Source organism: Schistocerca cancellata, chromosome 1 (assembly GCF_023864275.1).
Source record: "Schistocerca cancellata isolate TAMUIC-IGC-003103 chromosome 1, iqSchCanc2.1, whole genome shotgun sequence".
NCBI classification, from domain to species: domain Eukaryota; kingdom Metazoa; phylum Arthropoda; class Insecta; order Orthoptera; family Acrididae; genus Schistocerca; species Schistocerca cancellata.
Window position 1 is genome coordinate 398,500,027 of NC_064626.1, and position 23,444 is coordinate 398,523,470.

Below are 23,444 nucleotides of genomic sequence, written 5' to 3' on the forward strand. Positions count from 1 at the left end.
CTAAGGAACGACGGAACACAGAAAAAATTGACTCATCAAAATGTTTACTTTCTCCTGATTTTTTTCACAGTTTTTCGCAGTTTTTTACAAGGTCCACAGGGGATAATCCACTGTCTCTTCGATAAGAGATGAATTTTACTCTGTCCTCAACTAAATTGTTATATGCTGCCTACAATGTATAGAGTGACAATTATTGAACTACCGCGCGGGGTAGCCGCACGGTCTTGGGCTCCTTGTCACGGTTCGCGTGGCTGCCCCGCCGGAGGTTTAAGTCCTCCCTCGGGCATGGGTGTGTGTGTTGTCCTTAGCGTAAGTTAGTTTAAGTTAGATTAAGTAGTGTGTAAGCCTAGGGTCAGATGACCTCATCAGTTTGTTCCCATAGAACCAACCACAAATTTCCAGAAAATATTGAACTGTATGAAATAAAAGCGTCATAACTTCTGACCGGTTTGCGTTAGAACGTTCAAACTGCACGATCGGCCGCTGTGCAAGATGGGGATTAGTATGCGCATTATGGTTTGGTTTAGCGACGAGGCCCACTTTCATTTGGATGGGTTCATCGAGAACCTAATAGGAGCATTTGGTGGACTCATTTCGCGGTCGAGGAGACTCTTCTCTCTCAACGAGTGATCGTGTGTTGAGCAATGACCAATAGGAGCAACATTCCTTGATGGCACGTGACTGCCGAACTGTACGTGAAGGTTTTGTAAGGTGATTTTATTCACTTTATCCTAAGTGACCCTGATTTCGACAACATGTGTTTCATCCAAGACGGAGCTCGATGTCATCGAAGCAGGAGAGTGTTTGTCCTGGAGGAGCACAATGGGGACCACATTCTGGCTCTGGAGTAGCCAGAGGCCACTGGCATGGCCCGATTGGCCGACATATACCCCGGATATGTACACATGCGACTCCTATTTGTGCGGCTATATTAAAGACAGGGTATACAGCAATAACCCAAAAATCATTGATGAGCTGAAAACAGCCATTCAGGAGATCATCGACAGCATCGATGTTCCTACACTTCAGTAGGAGATACAGAATTTCGCTACTCGTCTGCGCCACATCATCGCCAGTGATGTCAAACGTATCGAAAATCTCATAACCTAAATCCGGATATCTGTAGTGATGTTTACATGTTGAATAAAGTGTGTGCACGCTGCGGTTTGTGAGGAATTTACGTTTCTTTTCACTTGAATAATAGTACCCTGTAAATACACTCCTGGAAATTGAAATAAGAACACCGTGAATTCATTGTCCCAGGAAGGGGAAACTTTATTGACACATTCCTGGGGTCAGATACATCACATGATCACACTGACAGAACCACAGGCACATAGACACAGGCAACAGAGCATGCACAATGTCGGCACTAGTACAGTGTATATCCACCTTTCGCAGCAATGCAGGCTGCTATTCTCCCATGGAGACGATCGTAGAGATGCTGGATGTAGTCCTGTGGAACGGCTTGCCATGCCATTTCCACCTGGCGCCTCAGTTGGACCAGCGTTCGTGCTAGACGTGCAGACCGCGTGAGACGACGCTTCATCCAGTCCCAAACATGCTCAATGGGGGACAGATCCGGAGATCTTGCTGGCCAGGGTAGTTGACTTACACCTTCTAGAGCACGTTGGGTGGCACGGGATACATGCGGACGTGCATTGTCCTGTTGGAACAGCAAGTTCCCTTGCCAGTCTAGGAATGGTAGAACGATGGGTTCGATGACGGTTTGGATGTACCGTGCACTATTCAGTGTCCCCTCGACGATCACCAGTGGTGTACGGCCAGTGTAGGAGATCGCTCCCCACACCATGATGCCGGGTGTTGGCCCTGTGTGCCTCGGTCGTATGCAGTCCTGATTGTGGCGCTCACCTGCACGGCGCCAAACACGCATACGACCATCATTGGCACCAAGGCAGAAGCGACTCTCATCGCTGAAGACGACACGTCTCCATTCGTCCCTCCATTCACGCCTGTCGCGACACCACTGGAGGCGGGCTGCACGATGTTGGGGCGTGAGCGGAAGACGGCCTAACGGTGTGCGGGACCGTAGCCTAGCTTCATGGTGACGGTTGCGAATGGTCCTCGCCGATACCCCAGGAGCAACAGTGTCCCTAATTTGCTGGGAAGTGGCGGTGCGGTCCCCTATGGCACTGCGTAGGATCCTACGGTCTTGGCGTGCATCCGTGCGTCGCTGCGGTCCGGTCCCAGGTCGACGGGCACGTGCACCTTCCGCCGACCACTGGCGACAACATCGATGTACTGTGGAGACCTCACGCCCCACGTGTTGAGCAATTCGGCGGTACGTCCACCCGGCCTCCCGCATGCCCACTATACGCCCTCGCTCAAAGTCCGTCAACTGCACATACGGTTCACGTCCACGCTGTCGCGGCATGCTACCAGTGTTAAAGACTGCGATGGAGCTCCGTATGCCACGGCAAACTGGCTGACACTGACGGCGGCGGTGCACAAATGCTGCGCAGCTAGCGCCATTCGACGGCCAACACCGCAGTTCCTGGTGTGTCCGCTGTGCCGTGCGTGTGATCATTGCTTGTACAGCCCTCTCGCAGTGTCCGGAGCAAGTATGGTGGGTCTGACACACCCGTGTCAATGTGTTCTTTTTTCCATTTCCAGGAGTGTATATTACTATTCTTACTACTGTCTTTCTCCTACCTGTTATAACAAATTCGTGTCTTGGAAACATTTACACTTCTTTAAAATGTCTTACCTATCTGTGATATAAGCAACAGTACTAAGCTACATCTGGACTCTTTAGTATTGTAAAAAATACTATCTCAGGCGCCACGTTAAACACTATACCCCAGCAGAACAAACAATCCTTTCACGGCGAAAACTACGTATAACACTGTCGTATGGGGAATTGCGCATGTAGTATACATGTTACAAACGTGCTACCTTCCACAACCGTCGTATAATGTTACCAATTTCAGAATTTGACCTTGATGTATGATCATTGGACATGGAAATCAGACTATTAAATCTTTTCCTCAGTGTTTTGTTGTTGTTATACAGAGACGCAGTAAAAATTAGGTTCTTAAGTGGTTTATTTAATGAACTTACGGACGCCAGCCTAAATACACAAAGTTTCAGAAAAGCAGAAGGGTAAATTTGGCCTACTTTCCTGCTGTTCTTTAACATAACTTAACAAATAAATACAACTTTTCAGGATATGGTTCTGAAAAGACACATGAATATCTCGCTGCTGCACCCATTTACATTTATACTTGTGATTTAGAAAGATGAATTTTTAATCGTCATTACGCCTTAAAAAAATTTGACCATTGGAGACTTCTATATTTGCATTTAGTATAGTCAACAAATTAAATACTTAACTGTTCTAATAGCATAATACACACACTTAAATTTATTAAGACACTTTGTTTATAACGTTCTGTTAACAAACGATATGTCAAAAGCCAAATGCAGTGTGGTCGGTCTATATTGCCATTCAGTAATTTAATGCAACTCTACTTCATTGTTACTGAACCACAAAGCAATTTTCTTTTTATAACTATTTGTACTTTACTGAATTTCATTTATAATTAAGAGAGTTTTATCTTTACGTTACTCAAGTCTTAAACTTGGTAAACGTCAGTATTACAAGATCGTCTTTTTAGCAAAACTTTCTTACTCACTTTCACTTTACTGATCACCAGAAAGAGAGTAAGAATATTAAAATCGTTGAATTTCTGTGAAAGCATGTACTTCAGTAGTAAGCAAAACTTCAGTTCGGAACTTTTACTATGTAAATCATACAGTACTTTTACCTGCACTTTAAAAGTTAGTACACGACAATTATTTTCAGACATTTTTCAGAGACGAAAATTAGTGCTTGTAGTTACTGAACAAAGCATTTCGAATGTTCTTGCAACAGGTTTACTTGGAGTTATCAAAACAGGGAAAGGACTTTATACAGGTGAATGATTAGGAATAAAATAACAGGATGAACCAAATATTGTGTTCCACCCAATAACTACTAAAAAAAGTTAATTTTGAACTAACGGCTAACATCTCTACAATTACAATTATACAGTTCGTAACATGTTGGCTGCAGTAGTAGGGTGTGGCGGATAGTAATGGTGGCTGCACTACCCATGGGACGGCATACAAATTTCTTGATGTGCTGGCTAATTAATTCTACTTGGCGTCGTTTTAACGTCCATAACATAGGCCAACTACTCTACCAAATTCGTAACAATTCAGCAGCCTTCATCCAAGACTACTATGCATCAATTTCCAGGCAAGGCATTGCCTACTCCCTCCGAGTGTTGTCTCTCTCACTGCAGCCTATAGCCTGTGTCCTCTCGATCCCCCTCGCTCTACGGGTAGCGCGCCCGAAACCCAAGCCTCCCTTTAAGCTTCCACCAGTAAGGCCAGTACAGCACAAAAGCTTTCCATCATTTACATAACACATATCCTACACATTGTTGTAAAACTGACAAAATGCACAAATATACACACTTCAAAAGAGTTTTGCATCACCTTGGTTCCGAGAGTTCCGGAACCTGAACAGAAAACTGGAATAGAGATGAATATATACATCTTTTCCACCCTTCCTATTGCTCGCGAAAACCACACGGTGCATGTTGTACCACCATAGAGTGATACCTTCAGAGGTGCTGGTCCAGATTTCTGTACACACCGGTGCCTCTAATGTCCAGTAGCACGTCCTCTTGCATTGATGCAGGCCTATATTCGTCATGGCATATGATTTACAATTTCATCAAGGCGCTGTTGGTCCAGATTGACCCATTCGTCAACGGCGATTCGGCGTAGATCGCTCAGAGTGGTTGGTGGCTCACGTCGTCCATAAACAGCCCTTTTCAACAAATCCAAGGGATGTTCGATAGGGTTCATGTCTGGAGAACATGCTGGCCAGTCTAGTCGAGCGATGTCGTTACCCGAAGGAAGTCATTCACAAGATGTGCACGATGAGGGCGCTAATTGTCGGCTATCAAGACGAATTCCTAGCCAATATGCTGCCTATACGGTTGCACTGTCGGTAGGACGATGGCATTCACGTTTCGTACAGACCTTCCATGACCACCAGCGGCGTACGTCGGCCTCACATCATGACACCCCAAAACAGCAGGGAACCTCCACCTTGCTGCACCCGCTGGACAGTGTGTCTAAAGCGGTCAGCCTGACCGGGTTGCCCCCAAACACGTCTCCGACGATTGTTTGGTTGAAGGCATATGCGACACTCTTCAGTGAAGAAAGCGTGATGCCAGTCTTGAGCGATCCATTCGGCATGTTGTGGGGCCCATCTGTACAGCGCTGCATGGTGTCGTGGTTGCAAACATGGACCTCGCTATGGACGTCGGGAGTGAAGTTGCACGTCATGCAGCCTATTGCGCACAGTTTGAGTCGTAACGCGACTGCCTGTGGCTGCACGAAAAGCATTATTCACCATCGTGGCGTTGTTGTCAGGGTTACCCCGAGCGATAATCTGTAGGTAGCGGTCATCCACTGTAGTAGTAGCTCTTGGACGGTCTGAGCGAGGCAAGTCATAGACAGTTCGTATCTTTCTGTATCTCCTCCATATCCGAACAACATCGCTTTGGTTCACTCCGCGACGCCTGGACACTTCCCTTGTTGACAGCCCTTCCTGCCACAAAGTAACCATACGGACGCGATCGAATCGCAATATTGTCCGTCTAGGCATGAGTGAACTACAGACAACACGAGCCGTGTACCTCCTTCCTAGTGGAGTGACTGGAATTGATCCGCTATCGGACCCCTCCGTCTCATATGCGCTGTCATGCATGGTTGATTGCATCTTTGGGCGCATTTAGTGACATCTCTGAATAGTCAAAGCGACTGTGTCTGTGATACAATATCCACTGTCAACGTCTGTCTTCAGGAGTTCTGGGAATCTGGGTAATGCAAACCTTTTTTTGATGTGTGTATAAAATCACATTCACGAACATTTTCACTTTATTGACCCATGGCAAAACGTTATTTAGTAAATTACACACATCACGTATATCTTTACTTAAGTTACAAAGATACATTGGCAAAGCACTTTGACACCCATTACATCACACTTTCCATATAGTCTTTGCATATTACATTTATATTACAACAAACTTTAGAGTTAAAAAGAAATTTATAAATTAGATGAGTTATTGAATAATAGTGTCACAATTCTTCAGGGTTTCTGGGCGATGCGAAAATGCTCTTAAAGAACAAAGGATGAAATTTATAAAGCTGCTGTAAGACCAGCGCTATGTTGTAGCAAGGAAGTCTGGGCATCAGTTAAGATTCATGAACAGAAGCTCCATACAACGGTCATGCACTTGGCGAGGGGGAGTTATTTTGGAAGACGAAGTGTGCAATGAATTCATAAGAGCTAATTTCAACGTCGTAGTATAAACAAGAAACCTTTGATCCTGGCTGAGATGGTACGGTCGCGTAATACGAAGACGAGATGAGCAAGTTGTAGAAATACGTCTTTCCACGCCTACAAAGACGAGAGGTAGAGGAAGAAGTACAACAAACTTCTAAGTGATACGAAGAATCCAAACCTTCAGTGAAGATAATGCCTATCAGAGGGATTGTTGGCACAACGTGATTGGGAAAGCCGACCGCGAATAACAGGCAAATGCGATGGCAAATAATTGAAAGATAACGAGAGGCGGCGAATTGCAACAAATCAATCGTAAGACATGACTTGAGAGAGAAGGAAGGAGAAGTAAAATGTCGCCTGCTGAGGTTGTTGCAGTAAAACCTTTGGTATTTAAATTAAACAACTTCATATGGTGATTACTACAGTGTTAGCTAGAAATTCTGTAGCCCACTAACTGGAACTCACAGTGGTTAGCCCGTGCTGGTGAAGACGGTAGTTGGTGTGGCATCTCAGACTGAGCATTAAAAACGGGAGTTGAGCTGTTTCCCGTCTTGTTCATAGCATGCGGGCACAATAGTGGGGGCGAACTTCGCCGCTAGTGGCTTTACAAGTTTCTTCTGGCCGCGCGGGCGGCGCCCTAGTTTCGACGAGAAAGGCGAGCAAACACGGCGGGGGGGGGGGGGGGGGGGGCGGGCGAGTGGCGCCCTGGCTGCTCCGCTAAGCGGCTGTTTGTTCGGCGCCAAGTTCCGCCGAAACAGCGGAAGAGGCGAAGGCGGTGGCGGGGGCGGCGGCGTGGGTGGCGGCGGGGGCGGCTCATCGCAGCGGCGATGACAGCGGCTGGCGGTGCCGCGGGCAGGTCCAGGCTCCCAAGCCCGCTAACACCTTGCTACGGTTGTTTATTTATGTAAGAAAACTTCCAAAACAGAATTTTTATTGTCAAGATCGCGGTTGCCATGGTACATATCCTGATTACTTCTTTCAGCAAAGTTATAGTGCCGTCTTCAAGTCATTGGATACATGAATTATAAAGCGTCAGCCTGTGGTTCATTGCCATCTCGCCATTGAATACATTGGAACAATAAGTAAACTGAGATAAGAGCTATAACGGTACCAGCAAGACTCAGAGATGTCAAATACATCAGATAACGCACATCCGCTGCTGTCAGATACCAAGTGTTACACAGGAGTACCTTGTATTTCATATGGGAACGACGTTTTTCGCGACAGCACTTATATGTAAAACATTCTCGGTATTCTTGTCGCGTCAGTTCTGGATAAAATCTCGAGCTTTCGACGATTACCTCCGTCGTCATCGTCAGGAGCTGACTGTCTTCATTGCTGCTGTGGTAGCCTCATTTTTATATCCCTTGGACGGCTTCTGGTTGGTAGGCGTATGATTGGTCGGCGATTACGTACTGCTGTCGCAGACGATGTCACTGTGTGCGCCGGTGGCGCCGCCGCTTCCGTTGGAACGTAAACCTTGGAAGGAACGTCTCTGCTGCTTCGCTGCATCAAGCGCTCGTTTCCATGCACAGCTCAGATGGTATCCACTATCGCGGTTAAAATTGTTTTGGCTCATTCTTATTTCAACAGCCTCCTTAATAACAGAATCCTAGTACGTGGGGGCATGGGACGGAATGTTTGTTTAATCGAACAATATTTTATGTTTGTTCGTGAGGCTGTGCTCTGGGACCCTGAGGCCGAGATTGTCCTTAACAGGGTGCATCATCTCCTTAATTTTCTTAGGAGGACGAAAAATCGGTCTCATACCTCGTCTACGCAGGACTCTTCCTATTTTGCTGGAAATCGCGCCACAAAAAGGAAGAACCACAATCGGTGTTGGAAAAAGACCCTGACGGAGAGGGACCGGGAAAGGGTTTCATAGCTTCTCACTCAAAATCGATTTTCCTGTGCGACAAGAACTGTCGCAAGCAGCGAATGAAGGTCCATCCCAAGCTACTAGCGAGAGAACATTGCGACGGGAACTACATGCAGTGTACTTTAGGAGTAGGCCACCTCGCAAAAGGCCATTGCTCACTCAGGCACGTAAAGACGACAGCATCATAGTTCATCAAATGGCTCTGAGCACTATGGGACTTAACATCGGAGGTCTACAGTCCCTCAGAACTTGGAACTACTTAAACCTAACTAAACTAAGAACATTACACACATCCATGCCCGAGGCAGGATTCGAACCTGCGACCGTAGCGGTCGGACGGTTCCAGACCGAAGCGCCTAGAACCGCTCGGCCACTGCGGCCGGCCGTAGTTCATCGAGCTGGAAGAATATGTGACCGGTTGTTTGAACGTTCCCTCACCCTGTTACATTTCGACTAGCCTGCAGAATCACCTGACTTGAACTCCACAGAAAATCTGTAGGTCACATTCGAACACCGAAGAAAACGCCGAACCAGGACCCCCGCAAGTTGGTGGAACTACGGTGATCAGTTCCTCAGCGGGTGGCTTCACCTGTACCTTGCAGACTCACTTCATAACCGAGTCCAGGCGGTTATCAAGTCCAGAATCGGAGTGGCACAGTGTTAGATAATGCTTGTAATGATTTCTCTAAGGGTGACTAATTTTTTGTCTGGGCATATTACCTGACAAATGGAAATATTTCTGCCGGCAGGAGTGGCCGAGCGGTTCTAGGCGCTACAGTCTGGAACCGCAAGACCGCTACGGTCGCAGGTTCGAATCTTGCCTCGGGCATGGATGTGTGTGATGTCCTTAGCTTAGTTAGGTTTAAGTCGTTCTCTGTTCTAGGGGACTGATGTCCTCAGAAGTTAAATCCCGTAGTGCTCAGAGCCATTTGAACCATTTGGAAATGTTTCTAACAGGTATTCTCTGTGCTGTTCTTCAGAGTGTGCTGTCTGTCGAATCGTGAACGGAGCAGCTTTTGCACGCTTTACAGCTTCTCAACACAGCTCGATGGATAAGCCAAGCGTAGACTCGTCATTTTATGACAACAAGAACTGTCACAACGGGATGTTGCCGGCCAAATTGGCATACACAGCAGCAACATTATTCGAACAATCAACCGTTATCATGAGAGAGATAACATTGAAGACTTGTCTCTTGGCCCATAGTCAACATGACCAGCTCATGACCGAAACGTAAAAAAAATTATTCGTTGGAAAGAATGCAATAGAACTTTATCGTGTCCTTTTTGGAGGCATCTGGAAGGTCTGTGTTGGGAGGGAGTCGGGGGGGGGGGGGTGGAGAAGACCCTCCAATCTCGTGATGACGCCGATGATGGGCTACAAACAACAGCCGACGTCGTGCACGCAACGTGCACGCGAATATGTTCATACAAGTACGAAGGGGCACTGCAGCGGTAATTAGCCATTAAAACGAGCGCGCCCGCTGTGTAGCGAATTAAATTATTGTCCCGTCCGGCGGTGCGGCGCTGTTCCGCTATGGTAATGATCGCCGCCCGCGCGGCCCAAGTGCCGTGTTTTACGGAAACAGTTTGGTCCGCCCGGCCAGCGCGGCTCTTGTAATCCGCTCATGTAAATTAAGAGATACGCAGCCATCGTGCCAGCTTGCGGTTAGTGGCGGCGGCTTTGCCCGTATTGCGGTCCTAGGTTCAGGGACTACTTTCCAATTCGCGTCGACGCCACCACGCGATGCTCCTGCGGACAACATTGAAAGGTGGCCGTTATTTCCGGAACCTTTCATCGTAGCTGAAATGTAACGCCTGCCGCGATGTACCAGATGACAAACGCTCCAGCGATTCATATTTTTACGGACCACCGCATGCACATTGTAATATTTCTGGCTTAGTCAGCCATCATATTATGCTCCAAGAAGCTGTTCCCAGAGCAGTGGAGATGTAAGAACTACGTAGATGACGAAATGTGGTGTGAGGTACCTGTGACAGATGTTAGATTCGGCACCATTCTCGTGAGAAAGACCGCCTGCATAATGCTACTGCTCTGTGATTGGCTGCTGTGTACGGAGCAAAAAGGCTCTGAGCACTGTGGGACTTAACATCTGTGGTCATCAGTCCCCTAGAACTTAGACCTACTTAAAAGTACATAACCTAAGGACATCACACACATACATGCCCGAGGCAGGATTCGAAACTGTTCGGAGCAAGGGCGCCAAAACGTTATAGTGTAGTTATTAGCCGGCCGCGGTGGCCAAGCGGTTCTAGGCGCTTCAGTCTCGAACCGCGCGACTGCTACGGTCGCAGGTTCGAATCCTGTCTTGGGCATGGATGTGTGTGATGTCCTTAGGTTAGTTAGGTTTAAGTAGTTCTAAGTTCTAGGGGACTGATGACCTCAGATGTTAAGTCCCATAGTGCTCGGAGCCATTTTTGAGCCATTTTTATAGTTATTATTATTAGTTAAACTACTCACTGGAATAACTTCAGTTTTTTATATAAATATCTCTCAACATATATCAATCAGTCATTTTAGCATTAATAAAAACAATTTAAATAAAAAACAAAAGACTGACGAAATTGCAGACGAAGCACTTCGGAAGCGTTCGGGTCACGCCTTTTCTGGTTTGGCGCGCGAAATGTTTCGAGCTGTTCGTCACTCTGGATTAGGCAGTCGAAAAGAACAGACATGTTGTCTGTCGTAGGATGTGTTTTTCCAATTTTTATTTAAGTTCCTGTTCGTCACTCTGTATTAGGCAGCCGGAATGTACCGTCATGTTGTCTGTGGCAGGGTGTGTTTGCCAGTATTCAGTAATGAAATATTCACTCCGGTAGCCTAAAGGCATAGACACGTGCCACAAATAGTGTAAAGATACATTTTCGTATACATTGTGTTTGATCATGTACTTTGCTGTATCAGAAGGTGTTGTATTAAGATCATGTAGTCTTCTCGTGTGGCTATATTAAAATACGCGAGTGGCATCCCAAAGAAGCGATACATTATTTCAGAACAGAACCTCGCTAAAAGTCAGTTTCAGCATCAAAATACAGAACCTACGACCTGCGTGCTGTTTTCTGCGCTGGGGACATCAAATTGAAGACTGCAGGTTAGTGAACTATAACAGAACCTTCGTATTACACGCAGTGCAGTGGAAACAACTAGGCGCCTCACGTATATAGCATGCACAGAACAAATGTGCTCAGTGACACGTCATCTGCAGCAATGCAGAGGAGATAAAGGAGAATGATCGTTATTAACACAAACAATCAATTCATTCTTCCTTTCTTGCCGTAGCATATACTTCTTTCTCTCATTCCACATCTTCCTATGAGAGATGGTTTGGAAAAGCAAGGGTCCGCTGAATAGTGAAGGGTACACACAGTCGGTTTTCTTTCCGAATTAGTTCGCGTATTGAGCGAGAGAAAACGAATGTCTGTATGTCTCTGTACACACTCTAATCTTTCTTTATGCTGATTTTATCTACGCAATATATAGGATTAATCACCAAAACTTTCACCGAAGGTATTGAGGAAATAGCAAGGGCAATTAATCTGCGGTTTTCACAGAATGTATTGGACGACAGGGGCTCCTGTTTTTAGCCAATAAACAGATTGCAGCAGTACTTATAAACTTTATTTTTGTGCAAATACACGTCTTCTTAAACAGAGTAGTGTCTCTTGACATTAAAAGATGAAACGTAGAGAAAATTAGAACGTCATTCCTGTTTGTTGCCGAATTCTAGTGCGAGTCGTTTACGAGATACCGTGCTCTGAAAAGTTTCCACACCGACACTTGTTTGTGCCATTCAGCCTGCATAGTCGCTAGGTACGATGTTGTTAAGTTTGCTTACAGAGTGCTTGTGTGTTCCTTGAGTGCACTGCAACTTGTTAGTCAGTTAGTGTGTTACAGTCCAAGCAGTAGGTCGTGAATGGACGACGGGAGTTACCAATGAAGAAAAATCCGACCTGCTCATGGTGTATGGAGAGTGTAGGAAGAATGCAGTTCGTTTTTGTATGGTGAATGTGGCAGTACATCCCAGATATCCCAATAAAAGTCATCCAACTCGGAAATTATTTGTCAACCCCTTCAACCAATTACGTGGAAGTGGTAGTGTAACACCTAGACAACTTAACAGAAGGAAACAACAAACGACGTAAGAAATTAATGTTCTTATTGTTGATGCAGTCGATCCGCGTGTTAGCTCCCGCGCAGTCATGAGGTACTGTTCCTCATGCTTCCACAGCTTCCATCCCTGTCACACTCCTCTCCGTCAAGAGCTGCAAGGAAACAATTTTGAGATTAATTTTAACTTCAGTACATGGGCATTAAGACAAGATGCTCTACGTGTAATACCTACCTTGTTTAGTGACGAAGCCATGGTCGGCTAAACCACCGAAAGATGCACTATTGGTCTCCAGAATGAGATTTTCACTCTGCAGCGGAGTGTGCGCTGATATGAAACTTCCTGACAGATTAAAACTGTGTGTTGGACCGAGACTCGAACTCTGGATCGAGTTGAGTCTTGACCCGGCACACATTTTTAATCTGTCAGGAAGTTTCACTATTGGTCTGTTGCCAATCCCCGTTGGCTTCAACAGGTGGAACGTCAGCGTCCATGAAGTGTAATCGTATGGTGTGGGATAGTGAACCATCAGCTCATGGGACCGTTAATCACAGACGGTGTAACTAACCTGTTTCTAGGGGTTATTACGTTATTATTGGGAATGGAAAGGCTTATTGATTGTGAAATTAACGTGAGAAGATTAGAGCCGCCACCGATTCTAACCATACAACTAATCAAAGGTTTGGCCGAATCGGAAAATAAATTAATTTGATCACAGACCAAAACCTCATAATGCATACGTTGTGATGTTACTCATAGAGGTTCAAATGGTTCAAATGGCTCTGAGCACTATGCGACTTAACATCTGAGGTCTTCAGTCGCCTAGACTTAGAATTACTTAAACCTAACTAATCTAAGGACATCACACACATCCATGCCCGAGGCAGGATTCGAGTCTGCGACCTTAGCAGTCGCGCGGTTCCGGACTGCAGCGCCTAGAACCACGTGGCCACCGCGGTCGGCGCTCATAGGGGATGCGATGTAATTGATAGTATTGCCCGTGCACTGTTCACGAGAATCAAACATTTAAAATAAAATAGAAAATGCATGAACACTGTGCAGAAGAAGATCAGCATCCAGCAACACACCTGAAAATAAGACTTAATCTAAAGCATTTGTTTAAAATAAAAGGGGAAACTAATCACTGGACCTGCGCGTAAGGAAACGCGTTGAATGTGCTAACGGGAAAGCTACGAGGTGAGTGGCTCAGATGCAAAAACTTAACCTCGGAATACAAGAGAAAATTGTGGATAAAATCATTTATTCCTAAGATATGGATGTGAGGCATGTACGCAATTCCTGATAACATTGATTCCTAAAACATTAAAGAAAAGCATCGATACATTCATCGTTATAATCTACACCTAAAATCATTGGTTTGAATCATTCATACAACTGATGTTGCCTGATAACTGATCGCAATAACTCGTGAAGCGGTACACGTTTCACAGTACACCCGCGTGCCCACGTGGTTTGTGGAAACGCAGTTTCTAGGTATTGTGGCCAAATTCCAACAATATCACATCTTGCCATCATGAACAGTTAACGTTATTTAAAAACAAACATGAGATCGGACAGTTAGTAATGACGGTAGCCCAACAAAACTTTAATGTTCAACCACGTGGTTGGCTCCCAACGGAAGAAAGATACATAGAGCAAGGAAAATTTACGAGAAGGCAAAGCTATTAATATTTAGAAAAATGAAAGCTTATACAGGCACAGCTGAAGGAAAACAGACATTCATACAGAAGCGAGTGCTCACTTCTTATCGACACCTTTGTGTGGCGCTCTTCCGGCGGATCCAAGTCATAGAAATTTACTAAAAGAAAAATCTGCGCAGGTTTTGCATTCCTTGCTGCGACAAGGCAAAGCAATCTTTCAGGGTTGAAAAGAGAGACCAAAAGCTAACAGCTCTACCCTCGCCAAGTAACAAGGCGCCACGCGGTCAGTCTAACTCACCCTTCTTCGACTGGAGCACAGCTGTGGACGCTTCCCATACCGGCGGCAGACTGCGCCCCCCCTTTTTCTTCTACAGCCTCTTCCACGCTCCGCGTGGCCCGGAAAACCCAAAGATGCCGTTTCCGCCACCAACCCAACGCAGGTGGATTTCTCACAAGTAGCGCAAACCTCTTTGCCTACTTGACCACTACGAGAGTTATCTAATCTGTACAACTGCTGCTGAATCTGTATGACTATCGCAGACTTTCTGCAGCAGACTACGCCACCATCTAGCAACGTGACACACAACCACATTCATACAATCATACCACTATGAGAATTATGAGAAAAGAGAAACAAGGAAAAGAAAGAGAAATGCTAGTGAAAATGGGGTACCGGACTAATGAAAGGTGGCTACAGGACCCTTTCAACGGAACACTGAATGCGCACAAGTATCACAACCTCCTAACAGACCGTCTATCACAGGTGCTAGAAGATGTTCCTCTGCAGACTAGGAAGAACCTGTGCTACCAATACCACTGCTCCCCAGCCTATAGTGCACGAAGTACTACAGCACCTCTTCACGAATTGTACCCAAATTGTAGGGTTTGGCCGGCCCTTTCCTCGGATTTTAGTCCTGTAGGTCTTTTTTTCCCATGCTGTCTACAACATATTACTACTGCAACCTGCTGGGGCACCTCCGCTGGAATGCCAGCACGTGTGCAGCAGTCGTTCGACGCCAGACTGAAGGGTGTATTGCCGCTACCGGAGGTCATTCGGAATGGAGCCTGTAATGGCCAGTTGTCTCGTTATTGGTAACAATACACCTAACTAGGGTATGCATGGTGTTGTGCTTCATTGTGTGCACAGGTATTCGAAATCTCGGAAACGAATCCAGCAACAAACATCACTGATATTCCGAGATATCCTATTTTTAGTCTGCTAATCTCAACAGGCATTTTTCCATTTAAAATGTGCATGTTTTCATAAAAAATACAATTGCGAAGTATTATTACAATCTACATCCACATCTACGTGATTACTCTGCTATTCACAATTAAGTGCCTGGCAGAGAGTTCAATGAACCAACTTCAAGCTGTCTGTCTACCGTTCCACTCTCGAACGACGCGCGGGAAAACGAGCACTTAAATTTTTCTGTGCGAGCCCTCATTTCTCTTATTTTATCGTGACCATTTTTCCCTGTGTAGGTGGGTACCAACAGAATGTTTTCGCAATCTGAGGAAAAAAATTTTATGAGAAGTTCTCGTCGCAACGAAAAACGCCTTTGTTTTAATGATTGCCACTCCAATTCACGTATCATGTCTGTGACACTATCTCCCCTATTTCGTGATAATACAAAAGGAGCCGTCATTCTTGGTACTTTTTCAATCTCAACCGTCAGCTCCACCTGATACGCATCCCACATCGCACAGCAATACTCCAGAATAGGGCGGACAAGTGTAGTGTAAGCAGTCCCTTTAGTAGATCTGTTACACCTTCTAAATGTTCTCTTAATTAATCACAGTCTTTGCTTTGCTCTACCCACAACAATATCTGTGTGATCGTTCCAACTTAGATTATTTGTGATTGTAATCCCAAATTATTTAGTTGAATTTACAGCGTCCAGATTTTTGTGACTTATTGCGTAATCGAAATTTAGCGGATTTCTTTTAGCACTCACGTGAATAGCTTCACACTTTTATTTAATTAGGGCTCAATTGCCACTTTCGCACCACATAGATATCTTATCTAAATCATTTTTTTAATTCATTTTGGTCATTTGATGACTTTACAAGGCGGTAAATGACAGGATCATCTGCAAATAATTTAAGAGTGCTACTCAGATTGTCTCCAGTGTCGTTAATGTAGACCAGGAACAACAGAGGACCTGTAACACTTCGTTTGGGAACGCCGGATATAACTTCTGTTTTACTCGATGATTCCCCGTCTGTTACTACGAACTGTGACCTTTCTGACAGAAAATCACTAATCCAGATGCACAACTAAGGCGATACTCCGTAGGCACAAGGTTTGGTTAGAAGACGCTTGTGAGGAACTGTGTGGAAAGCCTTCTGCAAATCTAAAAATATGGAATCAATCTGACATCCCCTGTCGATAGCTCTCATTACTTCATGAGTAACAAGAGGTAGTTGTGTTCAGAAAGAACGATATTTTCTGAATCTGTGCTGACTATGTCTCAGTAAATCGTTTACTTCGAGTCACTTCATGATGTTCGAATACAGTGTATGTTCTAGTACCCTGTTGCAAATCTACGTTAGTGATATTGGCCTGCAATTCAGCGAATTACTCCTATTTCCGTTTTTGGGTATTGGTGTGACTTGAGCAACTTTCCAGTCTTTAGGTACGGAACTTTCTGTGAGCAAGCGGTTGTATATACTTGTTAAATATGGAGCTATTGCATCTGCATACTGTGAAAGGAACCTGACTGGTATACCTTCTGGACCGGAAGCCTTGCCTTTATTAAGTGATTTAAGCTGCTGTGCTACACTGAGGATATCTATTTCTATGCTTCTCATCTTCGCAGTTGTTCCTGATTAGAATTCGGGAATATTTACTTCGTCCTCTTTGGTGAAGGAGTTTCGGAAAACCGTGTTTAATAACTCTGCCTTAGTGGCACTGTCATCAGTGACTTCACCGTTGTTATCGCGCAGTGAAGGTATTGACTGCCTCTTGACACTGTTGTGCTTTATGTATGACCAGAATCGCTTTGTGTTTTCTGCCAGATTCCGAGACAGAGTTTCATATAAAAGGCATCTCGCATTGAATCACGCGCTATATTTCGAATTTCTGCAAAACTTTGCCAGTCTTCGGAATTTTGCGTTCTTTTAAATTTGGCATGCTTTTTTCGTTCCTTCTGCAACAGCGATCTGACCCGTTTTGTGTACCATGGGGGATCAGTACCATCACTTATGAATTTATGTGGCATATATCTCTCAAATGCTGTCGTTACTATCTTTTTGAAATCATTCCGAATCTTTTCTACGCTTACGTGATCAGATCGGAAGGAGTAGAGACTGCTTCTTGAAAAGGCGTTAAGAGCATTGTTAGTAGCTTTTCTTAAATACATGTACTTTGTGTTTTTTTTTATGGTTGTGGGTGTTACAGTATTCAGCGTAGCAGCAACTACCTTGTGGTCGTTAATCCCTGTATTCGTCATGATACCCACTATTTGTCCAGGATTATTTGTTTCTAAAAGGTCAAGTATGCTTTCGCAACCATTTAAACTTCGAGTGGGCTCATGAATTAATTGTTCAAAAAAATTTTGTGAAAAAGCATTCAGTACAATTTCGGATGACGTTTTATGCCCGCCGAAGGCATTAAACGTATAATTTTTCCAGAATATTGAAGATAGATTGAAGTCGCCACCGACTATAATTGTATGAGTGGAATACCTATTTGAAATGAGACTCAGTTTTTCTTTGAACTGCACAACAACTATATCCTCTGAGTGGGGGGATCGGTAAAACGATTCGATTAATAGTTTAGTCTGATTGTCAGGTCTAACTTCTACCCATATTATTTCGTAGGATCTATCTACTTCAATTTCGCTACAAGGCAAACTACTTTCACAGCAATAAGTACTCCACCACCACCCGTATTTAATCTGCCCTTTCTGAACACTATTAGATCGTTTGAAAAAATTTCGGCTAAACTTATTTCCGCTTTTGCCAGCTCTCTGTACCTACAACTATTTGAGCTTTAGTGCTTTCTGTTATGGTTTGGAGCTCTTGTTCTTTTCCAACACTGCTACGACAATTTACAACTACAATACCGATCGTTTCTAACCTTACCTGACTGTGTTTTACCTGCCCCTTTTTAGACGGACGCCCTTTCTGTGGTTTCCTGAGACCCTCTAACCTAAAAAACCGCCCAGTCTCTTCCACACAGCCCCCGCTACTCGTGTAGCCGCTTCCTGTGTGTAGTGGACTCCTGACATATTAAGCGAAACCCGGAAACACACCACCCGATGGCGCAAGTCAAGGAATCTACAGCCTACACGGTCACAGAACCGCGTGAGCCTCTGATTCAGTCCCTCCACTCCGCTCAGCACCAAAGGACCACAGTCGGTTCCGTCGGCGATGCAGCAGATAGTGAGCTCCGCCTTAATCTAGGAAGCAAGACTGGCAGTCTTTACTATTTCCGCTAGGCGTCCGAAACGAGAGAGAATGTGCTCCGATCCAAAGCGACACATGTCACTGGTATCGACATTGGCTATCACCTGCAGTTGGCTGCACCCTGTACTCTTAATTGCATCCGGAAGCACTTTTCCCATATCCGGAATGACTCTCCCCAGTATGCAAACGTAGTGCACACTGCGTTCCTTCCCCTCCTTGGCAGCCATGTTCCTAAGTGGCCCGAAACCTGTTCGTCAAACGAACCGGGAAGTCCCTACGATGGGCCCCACGGAAAGTTTTTCGCTGCCTGCCAGACTCTGGAATGATCTCCCACTCGACCACGGGTTAGGGGTAAACGTCAGTGAAGGCAGTGCCCTGGGCGGCCACAGCAGTGAACCGATCGGGGGATACGTGGGTTGTGCTCGACGTTCCTCGCATCCCCTCGTCCGACCCCCCACGGTGATGCTCCATGGCAGCAGCCTCAAGCTGTGTGACCGAAGCCAAAACAATTTGTTGTTTGGCTAACAATACGAGCACCTGACTCCCAATCCATTCTGTGGAAACTACACATCAATAGCACTTCCCATTTCCACAATATCTGTGGCGCAAGTTTAAGGTGATTCAACCTTTGTACCTAGGTGGCAGCGTAATAGTGCACAGTATTTTTCGAATACAGGCGTTACAACGGAGCAACACAGCAGGTTTTCAGTGACTAGCTATAGTAATTCTTTGATTTTATTTATATTTAACTGTAAATAAAATTTAAGGTATTCTATAAAATGTGGTAATGCTTTATGTAACTTTAATTTAATGTAATTTATGTGTGAAGAAATTAGTTTGACCTGGGTGGAATGGTTTCATCTGTACAAAATTTTGTTAGGGAGCAAGTAATAAAATAGTCAGCTGGTACTGGGACTTGGTAAAGTAATGAAGGATGGACAAGGAAACCTCATTTAATTAGTGAAAAGAGTTATAATTTTGGGAAAAGGGTGACAGTTACATTGTGCTGAAAGTGAGAAAATCTTATGTAAAGAATTACAGCAGTGAGCCAGAAGAAGTAGTTTGATTGTGCAGGGATGAGTGGAACACAAAAGTTTCCAGAGGCAATCAGCGCAGCATTGGTGCAGTAAAATACTTTTATCAAGAGATGCAAGTTGAGATTATCAACGAAGAAGGTAACATGCAAGAGTGGAAGACTGCAAGAAAGAAGATAGCATGAAAGAAGATTCAAGACTGTAAAATTCGGCGGTGGACCGACACAGGAAAAGAGAAGAAGCAAGACGCAGGAAGTACGAGATTTCATCACAAAACAATGAATTAGCTAAGGCAGTTGTTAACATGACGAGTATCTAGGCGTGCGATTTGACCACCTATATTTAGCATGAGATGAGGTGAATTTGTTTGTGAATCTATACCATCCCAGGACCGAGGATGCGCAGCAGACTGTCCAGCTAAGCGACTGGTACTCGTCAGACAGGTATGAAGATCAGTGTGGCCGGAAATGGAAAAAATCCGAGAAGGGGAAGTGGTTGCTTGTGTAGCGGAATGCGGAATGTGTCAGCTATAGCGGCTTTGAGACAATATGAAAGACGGCTAAGGTACAACTTGTAAAAATCTGACTATAAATCAAAGTAAAATAATAAAGCAAATCTGAATACATCTGCAATCTCAGAAAAAATGTAAGGCGCGTCTACATCTACATCTACATTTATACTCCGCAAGCCACCCAAGGGTGTGTGGCGGAGGGCACTTTACGTGCCACTGTCATTACCTCCCTTTCCTGTTCCAGTCGCGTATGGTTCGCGGGAAGAACGACTGTCTGAAAGCCTCTGTGCGCGCTCTAATCTCTCTAATTTTACATTCGTGATCTCCTCGGGAGGTATAAGTAGGGGGAAGCAATATATTCGATACCTCATCCAGAAACGCAATGACACAACTGTATTTTCAATATCTTTAGAGCCCTCACCCCCCCCCCCCCACCCCCTATGAACCATGGACCTTGCCGTTGGTGGGGATGCTTGCGTGCCTCAGCGATACAGATAGCAGTGCCGTAGGTGCAACCACAACGGAGGGGTATCTGTTGAGAGGCCAGACAAACGTGTGGTTCCTGAAGAGGGGCAGCAGACTTTTCAATAGTTGCAGGGGCAACAGTCTGGATGATTGACTGATCTGGCCTTGTAACAATAACCAAAACGGCCTTGCTGTGCTGGTACTACGAACGGCTCAAAGCAAGGGGAAACTACAGCCGTAATTTTTCCCGAGTGCATGCAGCTTTACTGTATGGTTTAATGATGATGTAAAATAGTCCCCCATTCGGATCTCGGGGCGGGGACTACTCAGGAGGACGTCGTTATCAGGAGAAAGAAAACTGGCGTTCTAGGGATCGGAGCGTGTAATGTCAGATCCCTTAATCGAGCAGGTAGCTTAGAAAATTTAAAAAGGGAATTGGATAGGTTGAAGTTAGATATAGTAGGAATTAGTGAAGTTCGGTGGCAGGAGGAACAAGACTTTCGGTCACACGAATAAAGGGTTATAAATACAAAATCAGATATGGGGTAATGCAGTTTAGGTTTAATAATTAATAAAAAATAGGAGTGCGGGTAAGCTACTACAAACAGCATAGTGAACGCATTATTGTGGCCAAGATAGACACGAAGCCCACGCCTACTACAGTAGTACAAGTTTATATGCCAACTAGCTCTGCAGATGACAAAGAAATTGAAGAAATGTATGACGAGATGGGTACCCGTGGTCTAGGGGAAGTCAGCCTCATTCTGCCAACGGCCTTGTCTATCTTGGCCACAATAATGCGTTCACTATGCTGTTGCCGGCACGGTAGCTCAGCGTGTTCGGTCAGAGAGCCGGTTGGCCTCTGTAATAAAAAAAACTGAGTGGAAGGATCAACCACCGAACTTTAACAGGATGTCTTGCGACGTCCGCAACGACCAAACACAACGATCAATAACGAACAAAATGTCAAAAAAAGAAAAAAGAAAAAAAAAGGGGTAGCGTCTTTGATTCACAATCAAAACGTCTTCGGTCCCGGGTTCGATCCCCGCCACTACGTAAATTTTGATAAATAATCAGCATTGGTGGCCGAAGACTTCCGGCATAAGAAGTCAGCCTCATTCTGTCAACGGCCTTGTCAAAGAGGGCGGAGGAGCGGATAGAGGTTCAGGGCACTCTCTTGTCCTAGGGGTGGGAAATTGCCCCTAAAGGCGGAAGAATCAGCAATGATCAACGACAAGAGAATGCAGAAGGCAATGGAAACCACTGCATTAAAGACACGTAACGTGTGTCCACAGGACATGTGGCCTGTAATTGAAGAAGTGTCATGAAGATCTTTCCATTCGCAAAAGATTCCGGAATAGTCCTCCATTCGGATCTCCGGGAGGGGACTGCCTAGGGGGAGGTTACCATGAGAAAAAGATTGAATAATCAACGAAAGGATAACGTTCTACGAGTCGGGGCGTGGAATGTCAGAAGCTTGAACGTTGTAGGGAAACTAGAAAATCTGAAAAGGGAAATGCAAAGGCTCAATCTAGATATAGTAGGGGTCAGTGAAGTGAAGTGGAAGGAAGACAAGGATTTCTGGTCAGATGAGTATCGGGTAATATCAACAGCAACAGAAAATGGTATAACAGGTGTAGGATTCGTTATGAATAGGAAGGTAGGGCAGAGGGTGTGTTACTGTGAACAGTTCAGTGACCGGGTTGTTCTAATCAGAATCGACAGCAGACCAACACTGACAACGATAGTTCAGGTATACATGTCGACGTCGCAAGCTGAAGATGAACAGATAGAGAAAGTGTATGAGGATATTGAAAGGGTAATGCAGTATGTAAAGGGGGACGAAAATCTAATAGTCATGGGCGACTGGAATGCAGTTGTAGGGGAAGGAGTAGAAGAAAAGGTTACAGGAGAATATAGGCTTGGGACAAGGAATGAAAGGCGAGAAAGACTAATTCAGTTCTGTAACAAGTTTCAGCTAGTAATAGCGAATACCCTGTTCAAGAATCACAAGAGGAGGAGGTATACTTGGAAAAGGCCGGCAGATACGGGAAGATTTGAATTAGATTACATCATGGTCAGACAGAGATTCCGAAATCAGATACTGGATCGTAACGCACACCCAGGAGCAGATATAGACTCAGATCACAATATAGTAGTAATGAAGAGTAGGCTGAAGTTCAAGACATTAGTCAGGAAGAATCAATACGCAAAGAAGTGGGATACGGAAGTACTAAGGAATGACGAGATACGTTTGAAATTCTCTAACGCTATAGATACAGAATGAGGAATAACTCAGTAGGCAGTACAGTTGAAGAGGAATGGACATCTCTAAAAAGAGCCATCACAGAAGTTGGGAAGGAAAACATAGGTACAAAGAAGGTCGCTGCGAAGAAACCATGGGTAACAGAAGAAATACTTCAGTTGACTGATGAAAGGAGAAAGTACAAACATGTTCCGGGAAAATCAGGAATACAGAAATACAAGTCGCTGAGGAATGAAATAAATAGGAAGTGCAGGGTAGCTAAGACGAAATGGCTGCAGGAAAAATGTGAAGACATCGAAAAAGATATGATTGTCAGAAGGACAGACTCAGCATACAGGAAAGTCAAAACAACCTTTGGTGACATTAAAAGCAACGGTGGTAACATTAAGAGTGCAACGCGAATTCCACTGTTAAATGCAGAGGAGAGAGAGCTGGTAGGTGGAAAGAATACATTGAAAGCCTCTATGAGGGTGAAGATTTGTCTGACGTGACAGAAGACGAATGAGGAGTCAATTTAGAAGAGATAGGGGATCCAGTATTAGAATCGGAATTTAAAAGAGCTTTGGAGCACTTACTGTCAAAGAAAGCAGAAGGGATAGATAACATACCATCAGAAATTCTAAAATCATTGGGGGAAGTGGCAACAAAACGACTATTCACGTTGGAGTGTAGAATATATGAGTCTGGCGATATACCATCTGACTTTCGGAAAAGCA